Raw genomic sequence first — 22,279 nt, 5'->3', positions numbered from 1 at the left:
CCGTTTCACTGTAAGCTTAAATGGTTGTGTTTAGTTCGCTTTCACCAGTTCAGGAGAGCCCGATGCCATGCCACTACCCTGCTCTGCCCTGCAATGTTTTTTTCTTCCAATGCCTGCTTGCTCGCGCAGCCCTGCTAGTGACCCTCCTTTATTGCGTACCGCGGAGATGCGCTGCTCCCTGCCTTCGCTGAAACCCACGGTGGAGCCAGTGGATTTTCTACGCGGCCGTAGCTGGCTGGCCGCTGCCTACCGATTGCCAAATCTGATGCGTTCAAACGCGGTAGAGGTTCTCCACGCGCGTCTCACCGAGTACCCTCGTTCGACTTCTTTTCCCCCTTACGTTTCAAGCATTTTCTAACTGGAAACCTGAAATGTATACAAGATCTGCATTAATTCCCGTAGCGTTGCTGAGGACTTTAGCCATTTTTAACTTTATTTTTTTAAATAAGCTGAAAGACAAAGAACACAATTTTACACGTTTTCTTTCTCTTACGTAGCTTGGAATCATACCCACGCTTTTTTTTTTTTTTTTAAAGCACAATGTTGAAACTTTTTTTTTTTTAATTACTAAGGGTTTGGTCAAGTGGATTTTGTAAAATGTATTTGTCTGTATAAAGAGAAAATGAAAATATAGTTATTGTTAATGTACTGACATTAGTTACAGGTTAGTTTTAATTCTTAAATTTGCTTAGCAAATGCTATGAAATGGATGTTTCAGTTTAATGTTTAAAAAAGGTACAGATTTTTACAAGGACATAATATAAATTATTGTTCTGTAGAAAATACCCTGTTAAATATTGTATACGTCCTTCCCTCTGTACACTTTGTAAAAAAGACAAAAGAAAAAAACAAAATACATAGAATCATATAGGGATGTGTGACATTATTGTAATTGTGTACTTGATAATAACGTGAAAAAATAAAATTCAAAGTATTTTCCTGTTAACGTTCAGTCTATTTGATGCCAGTACTGAGACTAAGTGTTGTTCTGAGGGACACGTTCGTCCTGAAATCTGCTGCACTTTAGCTTATTTTTCGACTCCCCCACTTCTTCAGCTCATTTTGTATAGTACCGGGGTACAGGCGATTCAACCCTCGTTTGGTGAAACGCGCGCTTACGAGCAAGTCTACGGAAGCGAAAGGCGTAGGTCTTTGAAGTCCATCTTCATGCTTGTTCTTATACTGAAGGTTTAATGTCTGATAAACTTCTTGTAACGCCTTAATCTTTTTCAGCAAGGTGGCTGCCTACTAAGTGCTACTACACTGTCCAAAAACCAAACAAACAAAACCACAAACCTCGGGCCAGAGGAGGTGTACCACTGTCGCTTACGTTAATAAGCTATTTCCCAGCATCTCTTCCTTCTGCCTCCCTCACACTCGGGGCTGGGACAGGGCCCGGCCGGAGCCTGGTGGCTCTGCCTGGAGCCACCTTCTCCCTCCATCCTCCACATCTCCTCACGGCTGTGCCCGGCTCCTCGGCCCGCTGCTCCTTGCAGGGCTGGCGCTGACCGGCGCTGGGGATGGAGAGGGCTCGTGGCTGCCAAAACGTGTTTTCCCACTGCTCCCTTTCCGCCTAAACCCAGCTAAATTAACCTGCGCGCGTGGGAACTATTTTGGCAACAGCTCCCGCAGCGAAGGTCAGCCTGCTCTACCGGCAGGTGTAACCTGGTGTTGCCCGTCACCCCCCAGCCCTGATGGCAGAGCTGCGCGGGGTGTCCCTGCCCTCCCTGCCCGGCTGAGACGGGAGGAGCTGGGGCGTGGAGGTGGCGGCTGCCGGCCAGGTATCTCCAGGGACTTTGGGAAACGCTTGCTCATCCACTCCTAACCTCGGCGTATTAGGCAGCGAGACTTGCGTTGGGCAACCCTTCCTAATAAGAAGCTGTCGCTGAGCTGCCCGCAGTCTGCTTTTCGTTCTGTGTTCTCCGTCGACCTGGTGTTCCTCAGCGGCTTGTCGTGAAGCCGTGTGTCGAGTACCAGAGATATTCAGGGCACGGGAGAATAAACGCATCTCTTTCTGGCCGCTGTGAGGAAGAGGCAGGAGCGGTCACCGCTTCGTCTTGCTCCTGCAGACTACCAAACCCTACCCTCATCTCCGATTTACCTAGCGGTGAAGGCCTCGCTGCTCTGCTGCCAGACTCTGCCGAAGACTTCCCAGCTTGGTTAGGTGTCCACTATTCACATGGGTGACCTCTCCCTCGCTAGGCAAAGGCAGGCACCCGGTGGGTGTCAGGGCACAGAAGAGCCTGGGTGGCGACTGAAGAGTTCTTTGAAAGCCTTATTTGCGAGCCAAAAGGCTGCCTCACTCTCATTAGGAAAATAAGCCAGCTAACAGGTCACTGTGGTTCACTGCCTTATTAAAGGTAGTAATTAAAATTAAATTACATATAATTACCAAGAAACAATATGTTAACAATTAGGACAGGGAGAGGACTGATCAAGGTGTGGATGTCTGGACGCCAATAAGCAATAAGTCAACAGAGTGGTTCGGAGCAAGGAATCAGCCACCAGTATACATTAAATGTACAATACACACACACCAATATACACACTAAAAGTTTTGCACTAAATGGAAAAGCATAGAGGTAGTTTTTGTTGTTGTTGTTGTTGGTTTTTTTTTTGGTTTCTTTTAAATGCCGATGCAGAAAAAGGAAGAGTTTCAGTATTTTTTTGTTTTCTAAACGTAGCAGAAGTGTTGTGTATCAAAAGAAGCAGGGGATGTCTTCTCCAGACCTGTGGCAATCAAGAATGCAATTCATTTCTGTAGGCAACAAGCATTTTATAGTCACAGAATCATATAATCATAGAACAGCCCGGGTTGGAAGGGACCCACAAGGAGCATCGAGCCCAGCTCCAACAGCAAGCACAGACGCCTTGTGCACAAACCAGTTCAGGGGCCATGTAGCATGTAGGTGTCTGTAATATTTGTAATATTTACTGGAATTCCAGAGAAGCTCCACAAGTCTGGAAAAATACTGCCATGGTATGGAAGGCAACTCTGTCCGTGCCCTCTGCAGGGCAGCCGTGTGAGCAGAAGCCCCTTCTCCACCCCATGCAGCCCAGAAGCGAGGCCTGGCCCCAGGCTGAGAGCTGGAAGCCCTCAGGCAGGGTCTGGAGGTTATGAACCTCTCCCAAAATGCTTTGAAGACAGAAATTAAGCTTCAGCTGTGGTTCAACTGTCGATTTAGGCTGATTTAAGCCAGCACCATGGAGCTAAGAGTGGGACGTTGTGAGCTTCAGGACAGGCAGCTTCTCCAACCAGCCTCCCAGGGCGGTGTTTTCCTCTGCTTGCCCCGTGCTCGGGGGCTGGCCTGTCTGGCCCACTGCCCTGAGGTGCCAAATGCCCCCATGCTGGTGCCTGACTGGGCATCCTGGAATCTAGTTTGAGAAGGCAAGTGCTTGAAATTAGGTTTTTGACTGAAAAACTTAGCATCAGTAATTAAGAACACTATAAGGAGATTGAAAATGGACCAAACACCAAAAGAAGTCACCTGAGAGCACCGGCACTGATGAGGGCATTGCCTGCAGGGACCACGGGCTTCTTCATGTATTAGGAAACGTAAAGCCACACAAAGTGCTCGTTTTCAGATTTTTCAACCAAAGTCTACCACGCTGGTTGGAAGCTCAGGGAACACCCTACATGTATGGTGACACGGGGCGGCTGGGTGCTGTGCAGGACCCAGGGGAGACCAGCACCCAGGCGGCATGGTGGCCGGGAGCCAGACCTCCTCCCACCGCATGTGGAGCTTATGGCAGTGTAGCCACACATTCCAGTGATGTTTCCGACTCACATCTGATGGCAAGATGAGTCCTTTGAAAAACGTATGGATGAAGTGACACTTAGATGGCATGCCAAAGACAAGATAACAGACCTCATTTTTCTCTTGCACTGGCATGAATCAAGAACTTTGTTAAAGCTGATACTGTCAAGGTAGCTTTAAGAAAACTGGGACAAGTTATGTCTGACACAGCCCAGGAAAGCAAGGAATGTGAGGATTATATCCGTCAGAAATGATGAATCATTCTCAACAAGTACTCACAGGTATGGGAGCTGGGGTATTACAGCAGGTCAAATGATTGGCAGAGGCAGAGAGACTGAAGAGGAAAGAAATACTTGAACCTGAGGAAATTTATGTGTACAATATATTTTTACCATACTTTAAACCATAATTATGGTATTATGAATACCATTTTGCATATCTATCATGGACCTACTAACAGAGTATTTTTCCTTAGCTGTTAGCCAGCCTCTGACAAGGTTCGAATTCTTTGTGGCCACTGGGAGCAATGCTGATACTTGACCAGTCCCACTGAGCCCCCTTTCAGCAGCACCCAAAGCTGGCATCTCACTGGGCACTTCAACAGTATCACAATAAAGCTGACACGTACGTGGGAAACATATACATCTACGTGGCCATTCAACAGACCTTTGCATCATCCAATGTATACCTTGTAAATAGGCACCAGCAATCTGGTGCAGTCTCATCCACAGAGGCGGACCCAAACCTGCCCCATAACGTGGGTGTGAAACGCCTGCTGCGGTGCAGCCAGCAAGCAGGATCCCCGCTTGGCCACGGTCCCACCTGTCGCAATGGCTGTGCCAGGTGGTGGGCCCTCCTGACGGCCGCTTGTGGGGAAAGAACTAGCCTGATCCCCTGCTCCGGCCTGGGAGGACAGCTACAGGGCTGGCACGAAGACAGGAAGAATTAGAAAGCTGAAGGGCAATCCCTTGTTTCACTATATGTCCCTTTTGCCATTGAGAGCTTCTGAAATGACCTGCAGGCAAATTAATGCAATGCAAGGATCTACTTGGGCACCCACAGGGATAAGGGAGATTTCCTTCCTGCTGTAGGCAAACAAGGAGACAGTGGCTTGGGAGGGGAAATCAGCAATTAGGCACCAGCTGCACTGCATTTCCCGGCACAGAAGGTGCATTCCCAGCACAGAGAAACCTCCCTCAGCTCTCTGGAGAGGGGAAGGGCTTGACTCTCTGCCTCTGTAAATTCACACAAGAGGCAAAAGAGATGTCCCTTAGAGCACACACACTCCCATGAAACACATCAGTGTTTGAGGTTAAAAAAAATAAAAAATTAGCAAGTCGTGTCTGTTCAGTCTGTCACAGAGTTTACTTGAAAGAAAATTAAACTAACTTGATCTTGACTCTGAAACATGAAAACAATTTTGGCTTAGACAGGAGCTTCTTAGATTTGAGATTCAAGTGCCTAAAAATAGCATTTCTTTTCCTTTTTATTTTAATTTTTTGAAGACCCTACAATGAGCATAGGCAGGTACCATGTAACTAGTCCTAAAGGCTCTACCTACCTTAACCAGCAGGCTGGGTTGCTACAAGTGGACCTGCAAAGGCAAAAGGTCAGCGGTGAGGGTGCAGCGTCCACCCTGTACTCAGTTTAATGGGTTTTGTACTTTTCAGCCTGGATGCCCGTCAGGGTCACCCCTAGTCTGCACCTTCCAGGTTCGCTTTTCCCTGGCAGGCCTCGGCTCTGGTGCTGCGAAAGCAGCCGCAGGAGCTGGGCGAGGTGCTGGGGGTGTGGGGGACTCACTGCAAAAGCCCCTGCCCAGCCTGCAGAGCTGGGGACACCTCTTCTGCCCCTGAAACCTCACGAAGAGGGGAATCCAGAGCCACATGCTGTATGCTGTGCCAGCAATCCCTAGGCACACACATTAGGCTTTTCTTCCCCATCTCAGGCTTAAGTAAATTCCTGTATCCAAATCCTCATCAGACCTAACCATGCTTAGCTCGTTAGCACTAAGAGGCTTGAGAGCCCTTAATTGGTGATCCCTTTAGTGGGACCAGCAGTGGCAAGTGCTTAGTGACTGTGTCAGGGAGAGGATGTTCCTTGTAGGAAAAGAGCTGGTGTCCTGTAGCCTTGTCCCTGCAGCCGTGACTGGTGTGATTGCTTGCAGCGTGGCCCTGAGGGAGCTGGCTCAGGGAAACATGGCCTTAAGGAAGAGCTGAACATGTGGCAGAGCTGTGGCCTTGGGGTAAGGGAGGCTGTGCCACTGAGGTGGGGTCTCCCCAGAGGGGACACCCCTGCTGCAGGAGCCCTGCTGGCTTTGGCAAGCAGCTCTGAGGGGAGGCTGAACCGCTTTGTGTTTTTTTGGGGGGTCTTGCAGCTTCCTTGAGCCTCAGGAGCCCTGTTGTCTGTTAGCGCTGCTTGGTTCAAGGGACAGACAGAAATCACTAGGGGCTGTTATCTCTTCATTTTTCAGTTTGCCTGGCAAAAGTCAAGCTAAACCCTGGTGACTGACCGAACGATGACACAACTGAGCTTTCTGAGGAGTGCACAAGTCTGCTTCCCTTGCCACAGGTGTGTGAAGTTTCTGGCTGCAGGGACGAGGTCTGAACACCAAACCAACCAACCAAACCCCCTCTCCTCACCCCGATACTTTGAAATCTCTGGGGAAAGGTGTTGAGGAGCGACCCCAAACAAGCAAATGGTCCAGCACTCCTAGCAGACGTGCACCCAGAAGCTGGTGGTGCTCCCGACCCACCAGGCTCTTGCTGCGGGAAGCGCCTCCTCACCCAGCCCTGCCTGAGGCACCCTGCCCCCAGATCACACCCAGGGGCTGCTCTCAGGGGAAAAAAACAACACACCTTTACTGAAAGCGAGGAATCGCCTGGAGAAATCATCGCCCACCTCATCCAGGCTGGGCTCGGGCCCTGTCCCCCCGGCGGAGGCAGGGCTGTGGGATCCAGGGACGCGGGCACCGCTTCAGCGGCGCTGGGGGGCCCCCTGCCCGCAGAGCTCGCAGGAGCAGCTCCTCCTGCTCCTGCTGCTGCTGCTGCTGCTCCCGGAGCCCCGGCAGCCCCCCCGGGCTCTCCGGCAGCACAAGCCCCGCAGTCACCGCCGAAGGGCACGGCGAGCACCCGCAGGGGCGGCGGTGGTCTCGCTGGGGCGGGGGCTGCGGCTCGGGGGTCTCCCGGCTGGGCTGTGTCCCCCCGCCCCGCCCTGCCTCCAGCCCGGTGCCTGCCCACCCCCGGGCACTTCTGGCTCCGGACCAGGACCCGGACCCCCAGCGGTCCCCCCGGCCCCCAGCCGACCCGGGGAGGCCTCATCGCTAGGTGGCAATGCCGGGCAGGGCCGGGGACGGCAGGCGGCCTCCCGGGGCCTCGGGCCCCTCACACGGTGGCCCCGGCCTGCAGGAGGGAGGGGAGGTGGCAGCTCGGCCTCAAGTTGCACCAGGGGAGGTTCAGGCTGGAAATGAGGAGACATTTCTTCTCAGAAAGAGCGGTCAGGCATTGGGACGGGTTGCCCAGGGAGGTGGTGGAGTCACCGTCCCTGGGGGTGTTCAAGGAGAGGTTGGACGTGGTGCTTAGGGACATGGTTCAGTGGGTGACGTTGGTGGTAGGGGGATGGTTGGAGCAGGTGAGCTTGGAGGGCTTTTCCAACCCAGACGATTCTGTGATCACCAATTCACTATCAAGGGATGTTGGTTAATGCAAAGCAAGGGTGAGATTATACATTGTCTCCATCATACAGACAAATGTGTTCATCGCAGCTAATGTTGTTACAGCGAGTACTAAAGGAATTAATGATTCACCACTTAATTTCCTCTTCTCCTACTCTTTTCAGCTTGCTTTTGCTTTAATAAACTGGTCTGGAGCCAACTGCAGCATCAGGTCGGTAATGACTTCAAGCACCATTTATGCTGCTATCGTGGCAATTTAAATTGTCACTTTCTATTAAAAGGTCTAATTCCAAATGGTTTTAGCTGAAAGCATCGGCACTGACAGTGCAATTAAATAAAGAAACTCTTTTCTTGGGATGTCAGTGCAAACACATTTTAAATAAGGGTTCAGAAACACCTTGCTAATTTTAACTACAGTATAGCTTTCCAGTGAAAAATAATACCTGATTCAGGGATCTTTTTTCCATGCCGTGTGACAGTTTTCATTGTCGTATTAAGAGACTTAAAGGAATGATCTGCCAGAGGAGTCCATCCATCTTTGAAAACCTCTTATCTCCACCATAAAAATGGGCAGTGTTGCATAAGCAGAAGCCATCGTTTCTCAGCATATACCCATGAAAAGACATTCATCCTGTTCCTGAAGGACTCTGATTTGCCCACCTCAAGACAGCTTGTAAGAACTGTCCACTTTATTGGGTGTTCATACAGATCTTTGTCTACAGCTATACAGGCTACCTTTCAGAAATGTGCTGTGTACGGTGCACTTCATGTGTCTCACATTCTGTTTATATGCATATTTTAAATCCTTTATAAAGTATTTTGCAGGAGAAGAGACTCCATCCATGTTGTAGACCACACATGAAAATTACATCCAGTTCCTAAACTACTTAAAAACAACAGCAACAACAAAAACACTCCTTGTAAGCTCTGTGCAGCAGCTGTAGTTAGTGCCTGTACCAGGCTGGCCAGTCATCTTCTCCTTTCCCACCTGTCCAGTCTCAAAATCGTCTTCCTGTACCTCTGGCCCTTTCCTCCTGTGCTGGGCACAGGCTGGCACTCCTTCAGCAAACACCTCTTCCTGATCTTCAACTCCACCACGCACGTTATGCTTCTTATCTTTTGGAGTCGAATAAAATCCTTTGGCTTCAAGAGGAAAGAACTTACTTCTATTTCATGTTTAAAAAGGGCTTAACATCATAAATGAACTAACTAGTATGAATATTTTAAATCTCATCGCAAAAATATGTTGCTCAACTTAGCTGATTTTTTCTTACTCCTATGTTAGGGGCAACCTGACAGCACGGCCTTTTTATTTTAAAACAATTACTAGACTTCAGACAGAGTAACACAACTGCAATCTTTGGTGTCTGTGCCTTAAATGAGAAGTTGAAGAATATTTGAACAGCTCTAATGGTTTGGGTTTTATTTTAAAGGTTTTAGAGCTTCTCCAATACATCGGAGTGTACCTTATGTTATGACCCCTGTGGTTTCTCTGAAGTGTGTTAGACGTGCTAGAAATAACTGACTCATAACATTTAAGCCCTCTCTGTCCCATTCTCAGTTGCTACAGCTGTTGCTCTGAAGGACACAGAGACACATCTTGAGATAAGCACCTGATGATGGTTGTGGATATGATTTTCAGGTCTACACAATTACTTTTCTAACTACAAAGCACTCCACATCCTACCACTTTGCTGCAAAGAAAAAGTGCAGCACTAGAGATTGATTTATGGCTGACCCTTACAAAAATGATATGCAAGGGAATAGGATCAAAAGTAATATTCTTTACAGAGCTGTGAATATTATTTTGCTTCATTTCTTTTTTAAGAAAGGGAGAACAAGTAGACAAATATACTGGTATTCTGAGGACAAATGAAATAAAGGTACAGCATAGTTATAGAACAAGGGAATCCAGGGCACACGTGGTTAGGACATTTTACTTAACAATTTTGTCATCACAAAAGCTGCACATTTGTTAAAATGAAAACTTCTCATGGGAACAAGCCAGTTTTTCAGCTTCAGTGTAGCTTTTGCTTTGTGCAAAGCCTGCATGCAGCCTCTCCCTACTTGTCTTCTACCTAATTTTTCTGTCCTCAGCTTTGCTTTCAAAGACATTCATTTTCTAAAGCTTGAAAAAAAACAACTTTTTTTTTTTTTAATAACAAAACGTTTTTATGAGACAGAGAGAAACATTTACTGTCCAGGTTTAATTTTGGATTAGAGAAGAAAGAGATCTTGGAAATGTGATTAGACAGAAGTACTCTTCAAGGACATACAGTATATGCAGTACGGGCATGGGTGTGTGAAATGCCAACATGCTTAACTAGGGGAAGGAAAATGAGAGAAATGTGAAAAAAAAAAAAAAGCTACTCTTGTCATTCTGTAAATGTGCACATAGGACTGAAACCAGGAGGCAAAGAGTGATAACAGTGTATGGCAATGCAGAGCACTGCCTTTGGCAACACCTACATAGCGTGAGGCATTTCCCCTTTGCTGGTGAACATGGCTTCATCGAGGCCCTGTGCGGGCTGAAGGGTACTCCTGTTGTTAGCAAGAACCGGGCCTGGGTTTCCCAGGGAGATCTTCAGTGTGGCACTAACTTGCTAGTGACAACTCTTCTGTGCCTGTTTCTTGGGCTTCACTGTGGTTAGGTGGAGCGAGAGCTTCCCCTCTCTGTGTTCTCAGAAGAGCCCCAGGGCCTCTCCATCAGCAAGAAGTAGGAGAGGGCCCTGGTGCTGGGCCCTCGGAGCTGGGTGCCTTGTGTGTGTGTGTGTGTGCGCGTGAGCAAGCCGGGGATGGTGGGGTGCCGAATTCCCTGTCTCCATCCGTCCCCACCCCATGCCCACTGTGGTCATGGACGATGAGCAACATCCACTGCGATGATGATGATGGATCACCGTGACAAGCCGTAATCACCGTGACGAGGGTGATGGCCACCCCTTGTGGGAGGCAGCCTGGCTCTGCCTGCATGTGTTCGGTGGCCGCCATGTCTGGGGCCTGGGCGCGGCGGGGCCTTTGTGCAGCCTCAGTGCCAGCGGCCCACCTCTGGGAGAGAAATGTCCCCTTTGTTCTGCCTTGTCCTCGTGGCACAGTATTTCCTTCAGCTGAGGGGCCGTGGTTGGCCCACTTCACACTGCCCATGTCATCCTCAAAGCCCAACAGCCCAGGCATGTGCACGAGTTACTCCATCCCTGATCTACCCGGTGCATCAGGACACATTTCTCCTCAGCCAAGGTTTAATTCCCACCGGGGCAGGCACAGCCCCATGCGGAACTGGCACGGCGCTAGCCCCGGTTTTGAGCCTCGCCGCTCCTTACAGGATGTCTTTCGTTTTGAGACTTTACCCAGGTTGTGCAACCTATAGGCAATATTTGTTCACGCGTCCTTAACGCAGGGAAACAATGCTCCCAAAGAAGTAGATAGGCTCGATTGTACAATTAATGGCTTTATGATGATTTTGTCAGAGCAGCCCTGATTGCAGGGAGTGGTTCCATCCTGTAATACCCAAGGGACCTGCCAAAGTTAAATGGAGCTAATAGCCGAGGATATGCAAGCTAAAGGTGCCTCCTTTTCCCGCCCAGCCCTCCACCAGGACCTGGCTGGGAGGAAGAAGGGCCACATTAAAACGGTGTCATTCAGCTCCCTTCCTCCTCTTCTCACCCTCCATGAGGAAACGTCCTACAGCTCAGCGAATTCATTTTCCCAACTCATTCTCAAACATAAATCAGTTGCCTTAACAACATTATTTCAGCTGACGACCAAAAAGAAGACATTTGCAAGGTAGATGGAAAGGATAGCATTCAGTTCCTTATTCCTAACCATATCTATAGCTATTTTACACTTTTTTTTTGCCCCTCTGGCGGGGCAGCTGTCCCTGTGCCCTCCGGAGCAACGCTAGCCTGGATGTTTGGGACTGCTGGCTCTCACTGTGCTGGCCCCAGCCGTGCAAAGGGCCCTTCCCTCAGCTCCTCTCTCATCTTTCAGATCACATAAGCAGCTTAACCACCCATTTCCTCACAGCTGGCAGGGGCACCCCCAGCCTTCCTCGGCCCTTCCTTCCTTCCTTCCTTCCTTGGTTGTGGCTGCCATGCCCTAGTGCTGGGGCTCTCCCCTCCCTGCCAGGCGTGCAGGCCGCCAGCTGGCCTGGCTCCTGCCCCTGTCACCCTTAAAAGCTTTGCTTCACCCTAAGGAACAACTCCTAACAGAAACCTCTCTCAGGCCTCATGAAGCAGCATCAGCACTGCTGACACATTTTAGGCCTGCCTCGTCTTTCCCTTCTGTCTCCTCTCTTCTCCACGGCACATCAGTTGGGTCTCCCTCTTTTTTAGGTTTCCCTTCCCCTCTGAAAGCCTTTCGGGGAACTGAGTGGAGTAAGGAAGGGTTCACTCTTGCTTTAGACCTCTGCCACCGATGTTGTATCAAATGCACAAAATACAACATGAGCCCTTTTTCTTTCCTTTCTCAGGCACACAGGAAGACTCTGCTGCTGTAGCCTACTTCTTGTTGACCAGTATGTGTCTGATGTAGATGTAAAGCTAAGACCACAGTGGCATTTTAAAATTATTTGAGCATAAAAAACATACAGAGATACACTCATGAATCAGAGAAGTACCCATGTTCTATAAAAAGGGAACTAGAAACCAGACTATTCCAGGGATGATCTGAGCATGTAGAATGGTTGGCGGGTATGCACTGCAGCACGTGTACAAGGAGAGGCTGAGAGCGGGGGCTGTTCAGCCTGGGGAAGGGAAGGCTCGGGGAGAATCTTCTCCATGTATATAAATACCTGATGGCTAAAGAGGAGTAAAGAGGATGGAGCCAGCCCCTTCCCAGTGGTGCCCTGTGACAGGATGAGAGGCAATGGGCACAAAATTAAACACAGGAAATTTCATTTAAGCATAGGGAGATTTTTTTATTTTTTATTTATTTTTTCGCTGCGAGGGTGGTCAGACACTGGGGCAGGTTGCCCAGCAAGGCTGTGGAGTGTCCATCTGTGGAGATCTTCAAAACCCATCTGGACACAGCCCTGAGCAACCTGCTCTTGCTGACCTTGCTCTGAGCAGGGGTTGGACTGGGCCATCACCAGAGGAGCCCTCCCACCTCTGCCATCCTGCAGCTCTGTCTGACCCACGCTGACAGCTTGGTGTTTCCCTAAAACGTCTCTTGCTGGTTTCTGGGTGTCCTACACGTGGGTGAAAGGAGAGGATGGAGAACAGGCACTGGAACACAGCCGAGATATAGATGTCCTCCATGGGCAAGCAAAGGCAGTGAGTTGCCCATGCACAGGCACACCTTTAAGCTCCCGAAATGGGTATTGCCTTTGCTGTGTCGTGGCTTACCAGAGACGGCCTTCAGCTGGCTCCACACTGTTGCATATTGGTCAGTAACTTTCCAGTGGGATAGAAACAGCTTCCACAAAGGCTGCTGCAGGCAGCAGGAACTGCAGGCAGCAAGCAAATAACAGCGAGGAGACACCCCTTCTTCCAGCGCTGCAGGAACCAGAAGCACATTAATGCATTTGGGAACTGTACTGAGTATGTAACAACGCCGTGCTTTATGTCTATTTTTAAGCACCAGAGGCATTATACCTGACTTTTAAAAAGGGAACAGGTTTGTCAAATGTTGGAAAAATTTTCCCAAGAATCATTAAAAGCATAGTTTTGATTTGAATATATTTTCTTCAGTATTCAATGTTAAGCTGTTACAAGACTGGTTCACAGAATTATGAGTTTAAAAGACATATATGTGTTTTATTTTATTCTTTTTTTTTTTTTTTGGTCTTTAGTGTATAGATCACATTTGCAATATTTTTAACTCATAAAAATGTTTTTAAAGTGGAAATTTATTTTGAGGAAAATCTGAGATTCTTGCAGAAAATTAGACAAAAAAAAATCAAAGCCAAGTGTTATGAAGTTTCCATACTTTCCTGAGAGAGAGAACAATGTCACTGAATTAATTTTATTGACACTAATGTTCTCAGCCATAGTAAATACCATGCAAATGTTGTCAAATGTTTATATAAATTATTTTCAGACCATGCAATTATGTCTGCCCTGCAGAAATCCGACCCTAAGTATTACCTGTCAGTCAGACAAGGTAACCATTTTCTGTTGGGGGACTTGAACATCTCCCCCCTCCAAAATACACAGCTCAGCATTCGGGTGGAACTCATTCAGCTTCTGCTTACAAAGTCAGAATGAACTGCTGGGGAGTAAAGACTGGAGGATCTGGAAGCTGATGATGTAGAATGGGGGGACAGAGGAAAGAAACAAAGGGCATGAGATAAATTATTCTCTGAAAATTATTATGTGGGAATGATGTTTCTGAAACAGGACAGATACCACATTATTCGGCTGTCAGCAAGGTTGACAGAGATGCTGGGGGAGCTGCGATAGTTGCTCTATGAAGGTGCTAGTCAGCTAGTCAAATGCTAGGAAAGAGGAAATTGGTGGCAGGAGGAGATAATACAAGAGGCAAGTGGAGGTATGACAGAAGGAGGCCACTGGGAATGTAAGCAGTGTCTGAAAATATTTAGAATTCATCAAACTCAAGAGAAAGACGTAAGAAAAGGTTTCTCTAGTGGCCAGCTCGTAGAGTGTTATAAATACTTCTGCCTTTTAAGCCTACCTGCAGTTAAACAGCTGCCTAAGGTTGCTGTGTTTGAGCCATAAATTTTCCTGTGGAAGCAAATATATCTATTAAAATGTCACCAGCACACTGCTGTCGCAGATCTGAAGGTTTCTCACATTTGAAAGCTTTACTGTATTTTTTCCTAGCTTCCTCAGTTGGGCGAATAACACCCATTATCTTTCCCTACAAACCTTGCCTCACTAGCATGCAAAACATCTGGCTTTCTTCCTCTTTCCTTTGTATCATTTTTTTTAGTGATCTTTTCATAATGATTTTTCCCCCTCAGGAATTCTGGTAGCAACGTTGGAATATATTTATTGCATGTCCTGAAGTGAGATGATGAAAGGCAAGAGGGATATGTAACAGCTGTCTTGAAAATGGTTCAAGAAACAAAATCGAAGCATTAAGCAGTGCTATTTCTAGATGCTCTAGAGCATCGCCCTCCTTCCTGAAACAGATGTTGATGAAATTCACCTTGCTAGGGTGTGTGCATTTACATCGACAGGTTTGTCTGGGAGAATCAGAGAATAACGCCTTGGGAAAGGCATTAAAAATGGCTTTGCCGATATGAAAACAAGCTGGGCATCTGGGATCTGCTGCAGCAGCTATCCTCAGTCAAGCAGAATGCCACGGAAATCAGCTTGCTAACTGCAGAGTAGCCTGAAAGCAGGGAGACTTTGGAGGGATGTGACCGGTCTTCCACCGCCCCTCAGCTGCTGGCTGCTGGCCCCAAGCCCCATGCAAGTCCTGCAGCCCCGAGGTCCCAGCCCTTGCTGGGAGCACGGCAGGCATCTCTCCTCCTGCTCTTTGGCCCCAGCCTTCCTGTCCCACCCGTACCGAGGTGAGTAACCATGTTCATATCATCTCGGGGGGTGCTGTGCCATGTGGGGGTGATGTCCTCCTCGCAGGTTAGGAGCTTGCCCTTGGCCAGCTGATGCCACTTCACTGAGACATCTGCCATTTATGGTTATTTTTTTTCCCCACTAGGTCAGATGCGGAACTTCTGGAAACGCAGGAGTACCAAAACTCTGACATTTAGAGCATGAATTTCTGTCATAACTGGAAAGATTTAACCATGAACTCCCAAGCTGCCTACTGGCAGATTCTGCTTCTCCTTCCTTATGGAAAGACTCCCCAAGTTTCGCGTAGCTGGACAGGTGTTGGAAGCCCTTCTGCATTAAGCGAGTTATGGTGTCCTGAAAGTCCCACTCGGCTCTGCAAATTGGAGCCTTTATTCACAACCACTCAGGAGCCTTAGTCTCAAGTCGGGATGACTACGGTGTGTGTCTGCATGTATTCAGAATGAAAGGGGATGACAAATGGACATTTTGAACTAAGTGGCATGAAAGTGTACAAGGAGTGGAAGAAACCTGCCTTCAGACAAAATCCAGATATGTAGATATTAGAGGACAATAATCATTACAAATATTCTACTTCAAATAGTTTTTCATTTCTAGCAGTCTTCTCTGATTTCCTTAATGCATCATCTTCTGTACCCGTGAATCATGAGTTAAGTCAGGAGAAGTCAGTGCTGCTTAGGCAGAACTGCATTAGAAGGTGGCATTTTTGTAGCATATTTGTTTAAAGCATCAGGAATGAAAAGATGGCTATTAGATTTCAGGTAAAGGTTTGAGAGGACAGAAGCACACAGAAACTGAAACTTCTTTCTCTACATATTTATATATGCCCACTACAACCGTGCAATTTCTTTTAAGGCTGGCATGAATCAATCTGTTCTTTCAGTTATTTGATGATGACTTTTTGTATTACTTCAGACTCCATTTTGCTCTTTGGACAGTCACAGGTTTCTTGCTGTAACCCCTGACAGCCGCTACGATACACAGTCACTGAGGTTCATTATGTTAAAGAAATGAGCTGATCTGAACCCATTTTTGTCTACTATAAATACCAGATAATGCACATATGCAGTGTCTCCCTCCCTCTGTAAGTGAGGCCTTTAACCCTGTACTTTGGAATAAATCATAACAATCTGCCTAACAAATCTAAATATTTGAATTTGGTGACTGCTTTTTAAAGAACTATTGAAAGACAACAAATTTACAAGTATCAACAGTGTCAAAGGAATTCACCTGCCCGCTAGTTTGGCGATCAAGAAGTATTTTAATGTTTCCTGTCCTTTTGCAAAGCACTGCAAACATCAGCTGAGAGGTTTCCTCAGCTCACTGCTTTGCTCTTTAGGTAAGCACAGTTTTGTCACCACACAGACTGAGACTTAGACTGGCTGTTTGACTTCTACAATAGGATGGAAGAAGTCCTTGCCAAAACCAAAAAGACACCACAGCTACCGCAGAATCTCCTTCACTGTATTCACGAGACCCATATTTATGTCTAAATGCAGATGCAATGGCAACAAAACACTTGGACTTATTTCCTGCCTGCAAGGATTTACAGTCTAACCTGTTGTTCCTAAGGACAACTTGTAGTGCTCAACACAGTGGCAGCTCTCCTGTTTTGTATGTAGGGGAGATCTCAACTGAGGTTTTTATTTACAGCTCTTTGTGTGTGTGTGTGTGTGTATGCGTGCAAGCCCATTAATGCAAAGGATGTTTAAGAGAAAAACATCATTAAACAAACCAACCGACAAACAAGAACAGTACAGGTTATTCATTATCAAGGCAATACCAATAAGATGTGAATATTTTCCTGTCATACACTGGAAAACACAAAAATTGGCCATCCCCTTGTAAAGGGCCTTGCAGCTTTCTCCTATGCACCGAGTCCAGACGCTGAAACCCCTCACGTGCTGCAACAACTCATTGCACATTGTAAAAACTTGTAGTGGTACACTGGAGAAAGCTACAGGGTCTTTTCCAAGTTGGTGTTTCGGGTGTGTTTTCTGTTCTGTAGAAACACAAAGAATTGACAAGGTCCTGGAGAGGATGGACCGTCTGTCCTCAAGACAGGAGATGTCCCTGGGCATTTGTCCAGCACACAAAGACCAGAGGTGCAGACACCGTTTGCACACAGAAGAAAGAGGGCTGTGCTACAGACATCTACACAGCCTCTCACCCCATGCTTACTAACAATTTCATAGTTTTTTTCTAGTTTTCCAAGATCTCTGAATTATTTCATAATTTCTCAAGCCATCCAGTTGTTCCCGTTGAGTTTTGTTTTTTAACTGAAGCCTAAGTTCCAGTTCTCATCTGGAGACAGTAAATCTTTCAACTATTACAAATGTGTGCCTGATGTTTATTTGACTGGTTTTACTTTTCCTTTCCAGACAAGCCATGTTCCAGACAGTCTTGCATCTCTACCAAAATCTCCCCTGCTGCTCCTGTTGGCTCATTTTGTGTATGAACCGCAAGACAAAAATTCAGAACTGAATGCCATTTGAAACACAGTATCATAGAATATCCCGAGTTGGAAGGGACCCACAAGCATCATCGAGCCCAACTCCTGGGTCCCCAAAGGACCACCCAAAAACTCAGACCATGTGTCTGAGAGCATGGTCCAAACACTTCATGTCTGTGCTCTCCTTTTACCTTCACAGTTCAGTGCAAACTCAGACATTGCCCGTGTGTTTCCAACGCTTTTAAAACCACGGACTTCCCTTGCTTGTAGGGACAGTTGTAAAATTGAGGTAGCTTTCAAAAACATCGAACTGAAAACAGCATTTTTCTTCTGACTTATGAGCTCATCTCCAACACTACTTGGAAACCAACAAGGTTCTTCGTTCTGGAGGAGGAATAAACAGACACTATAAACACTCAACATAATTTCCCTAACATTTACTTGTAACATTACTTACAAACCGAGCTTCGGAATTTCACAGGCTGTGCTTATATAAAGGCAAAAACCAGAGCTTCAGGATGTAGCATTGGTTTTGTACGTACACTGTCCAGGCTCTTGCTTGTGTTTAGGCTATTGGCACAGGCAGTCTCACTGGCAGCGGCTGACAACGTTTTGCATTCATACATGTGTATTTGTTTCCCCTTGTTTTCTGGTGTGTGGTCTGCTTGTTACAGAATTCAACATAACTGTAGTTTTAAAGGCTGTTCTGTCTTGTTCCATTTATTATTATATTACAGTTTCAGTGTTGTGTGTGTATGCTTTGGTTGCTGGTTGTTGGTTGTTTTTTTTTGCTTTTTGCTTTTTTTTTTTTCCCTCCCAGTAATAGCAATACAGAAGGAGCAAAAAACATTTCTGTCATGTTACAACCTGTGGGAAGAAATGCATGACCTATCTTGCCCAGCACCTCACTGTTGCGGTAAAAGCAGACTTAGTCATTAACTGCAGCGTGCCTGATGACGTTTTCCAGTCGGAATAACATTGCTGCCTTCCAAAAAGACCCCTACTTTCCCCTCCAGGAAGCAGCTGTAAAACATGAACTTGAGCTTAGCTGTGTTGATGCTACACAACCTGTTCCATAAAGAGGTCCTTAGCTTTTGTTAAGGTCTGCTGTCCCAAATCAAGCGGAAAAGCAGAAACTTTAATAAACAGGAAATAAATAAACCAATTTGTGTGCATTTTGAAACATTGCACTTTGATTTCCATCACTTTTACTTTTTTATTTTAAGGGGTTTCAAAATGTTTGAGATTTCAAAATTTGTTTTTGAACAGCAGGTACAGAACAGCTCATGTAGGAAGCGTCCAGTCAAAATATTTCCACATAATCCAAGGTTAAAAAATAGTTTCCCATCAAGAAATCTTTTAATAATTGCACCTCCTAAGCTTCAGTTCAGATGATCTGACATTTTTGACACAAAAAAAAATATCTCAAAATTCTTGTCAGCTCTCATCTGGAATTTGGGGATCATAAATCAAGACTGGGAAGGAGAAAATCTACAGAAACTTACCCTAGTGAAAGAACTTCTTAATCCTCGTCTATTCTCTTTGATGCTGAAGGTCCGTGAGGTTTGTCTTTACCCATCACTGCCCTTGGACACATATGAGATGCTCACAAAGTGGCACTTACGTGGTCCTTAAGACGTACTTGTCTTACTGCTCATCAACACTCCTTTGGAGAAAAACTTCTCCCAGTGCTGAAAAGCTCTGCAATCAAATATATGTACTTTATCACAGCAACGGCAGAGAAAATGCACTTCCTGCCTCTATTCTACCTCAGGATGCTGATTGTTGGCTACCCGCCCTCACCACCAATTTAGGGTCCTAATTTTATAAGGTTCTTTCAGCTCTTTGTTCTACTGTGAAGTGCTGTGAATTTCCTTTCTCTTGTTCTACCACCACATCCAATGGCTCATAAGTTACTTTAAAAAGGTAAGACACAGCAATAATTACTTATATCTGGGAAAAAGTGTAGCAACATATTACAAAAATAAGGGTTTGATTGCGCATCTTTATATTTCTCACCTACATTGACTGCCAGAAACCGATTTACTATTTTGCAAGTGAGATAAAACTCTTGTTTATCTTCACGTCTAATGAAAGCCCCTCTCTTTCCTCTTTCACTACTTCTGTACTGACGTAGAATAAAAGTCTTTGTCTAAGCTTTCCTATTAAAAGCACGGATGTAAAGCTTCTGGCACGCCTGATACCTTTTTTTTTTTTTTGGTGGAAATCTGTCCATCTGAATAGGCATGAAAATTACAATTTTGTTTTGTTATCCCGATTTATTTCATTGTAGTCGCTGTACTTCTTGATTTTTACAGTTGCTGCCAGGAGCCAAATAACAAGCAAATCCTGTTATTAATTTATTTAACGGTGATGTAGGTCTTATCTCACATTAATGAGCCACCCCTTCTGAAATTGCCAACTTATTACTGGCAGGAGGTGAAAAGTCGATGGCTTTATAGTGGAAAAGGGTAAGTTACATTTAAGTTCAACTGCATAGCATGCTGTAGCTGAGAAATCAGGTTTAATTTCATTACTAGACTTTTGGTTTAATTTCATTACTAGACTTTGTCCAGGCTTTTGGAAGCTGGAAAATTTTAGCTGACTTTTCTTGGCTGGTTGGGTATCCCAGCTTGGGAGAAATCTGATGCAGTCCTATGGCACTAAAAATTGATGATTTATTTTCCTAATGCACACTTTTCTTATTAGCTTGAACTCAACTGAACATAATTTGTCCCCCAGAAAAGGTCTTTGACTGCACTGATGACAATGACATCTGCTAGATTTCATTACTACGAAAATCCCCTATCCTATCCTACACATCCTGTGCGATGGAGCCTGGAGCTTGCCCTTTGAGAGCATGCGGGACCTCCTGCTGGTCAATTCATGAGCCAGGACACCTGTGTACGGGCTTGGCCCACCAACATGCAATAAAGGGGCCGTGTCAGCTTCTGCAGGCCAGCATGCCTCCGGCAGGGAGAAACACAGGTGGCAATAGGGACCGCGCACTGGGAGGGCAGCGATCACGACGATGTGCTCAGCTCAGGGGAGCGGAGAGAATGCTGTTATTCCTGTGAGGCAGGTGAAAGCGAAAGTCATCATCAAAAGGGAGGAAAGATAAACATCTGGGCCGACCTTTGAAAGAAGAGCAGGCTGGTAGCAACGAGGGGGCATGTTCCTTAAGGAAGAAATCTGAGCAGTATGGTGCCTGGGAGGGCGCTGAGCCACAGAGAACTTGAAAGCCCCCAGTAAACAGACACGGGGAACTGCATTCACAGATGGTTTTTATCTCTTGATGCATCTAAATGGATAGGTGACCGATCTATAAATGCCTCTCCGCTGCTGAAATTAAAGTCGTTTTTTGTTTGTTTTTTTCTTTTTTTTTTTTTTGGTGGCAAGTGCCATGTACTAAACTAAAGGGTTAAACTACAAAATGGGAATAGTGGAGCCGGGAGCAAAATGTACTTCAGCTCGAGGGGATTTGAAGGGTTTTGCATTGGTCTCGAGGCCCAGCATTTGTCTTAGAGGCCAGTGCTGAGAGGGCACTGATGAAGCGCTGGGGCTAAGGAAGTATGCACAGAGCAGCAGACCTCCAGCTGTGGGAGCTGAGGCATCATGGTGTGCTCTTCAGCGTGATTTATTAAATTTAAGGTCTGTCAGGCAAGTCTTTCTCTTAAGAAAGAGCCCAGAATGTGAAGAAGAGATGATTGACCCAAACACGGCAAATGGTGTTGCTAACAAGAAGAAATTACAGAAGATATGTGGTTTTTAGACTCTATCCTGTGTTAGAGACTCCAGCAGAAGAGAGGAGGATGGATCTCTCACAGTAGCAGTTGATAATTAATCCTTAACCTTTATATTTACACCAGTTACATCCCTATAGGTTCATGAGAGGAAATTCTCTAATGCCACGTTTAGTGTATGCTGCAGTAGTTGATCCAAACTGGTGTTGCTGAATGACTAAAATATGACAGTCAAATCCAAAATTGTTACCATATGAATTCTTCAAGGAACCGTGAAGTCAAAGCAGACTCTGGGTTTCTTCTAAATATGATAAAATAGCCATGAGTTCTGTCACTCCCATACTTCATGTGCGAGTTTCTTTAGCAAAAGCATTGACAAACCTGCCTCACTCAAAAAAAGGATTCCCAGGAAAAGAATAGTTATTTTTAGCTTTCATGGAATGAGAGAAGCTGGCAAATAAAATAGCAGCAGATGGGAATCCTGTTGTCTCTGCTCAGGGAGAACTTTCAAAGACCTTCAGCCATCTAGCCCATCTCAGCAAAGGCTAACCTGAGCTCCCAGTCACGTTTCAGAACGCGATCAGCTTCAAACATTTAAATTAAAAAAAAAAATCAAGCAAACTAGGGAGAAAAAGTATGGTGTATTAAGGGTTACTAATGGGTATTTCTCCCTCCACTAGCAACTGTCTCTTCAGGATGAGTGAACGGGCTTCTAAACAGGGAATGTGCTGGAACTGTGCTTCACAAATGCTGCCTGCATCTTTTCAGCATCTGGACGGCAGAAGATATTCGTGGTGTGGGACGCTCTGGAAAGCCCGTGAAGGCTGCGCAGACACCACGCTCTAGCAGTCAGCCGCTGCTGCAGCCCGCCTGGTGAAACTACAAAGCACGTTTCAGTGCAGTGAAAATGAGAGCAATGGTAGGGAGGACTCGCAATAAATCGTCCTGCCCTAAAGGCAACCCCCCCGACAGCAACAGAAGAGGCTGTCGATAGCCTCGTCTGTCTGGCTCCCCAGTCTGCCACAGTGGAAGGGCTCTGCCTTTTCTGGATCTAGTACCTGCTGGCACTTAGCCACTGAGCAGATCCGTTTCTTGCATCCCAGCGTCCAACCTGTCCTTCCTGTGAAACCTCCGGGTTTCCTTCCTAACGTTGTGTTTTCAACCAC

Source organism: Anser cygnoides, chromosome 1, assembly GCF_040182565.1.
Source record: "Anser cygnoides isolate HZ-2024a breed goose chromosome 1, Taihu_goose_T2T_genome, whole genome shotgun sequence".
In the NCBI taxonomy this organism is placed as follows: Eukaryota; Metazoa; Chordata; class Aves; order Anseriformes; family Anatidae; genus Anser; species Anser cygnoides.
The sequence above is the reverse complement of the archived record's forward strand: the minus strand, read 5'-3'. Positions refer to the sequence as shown.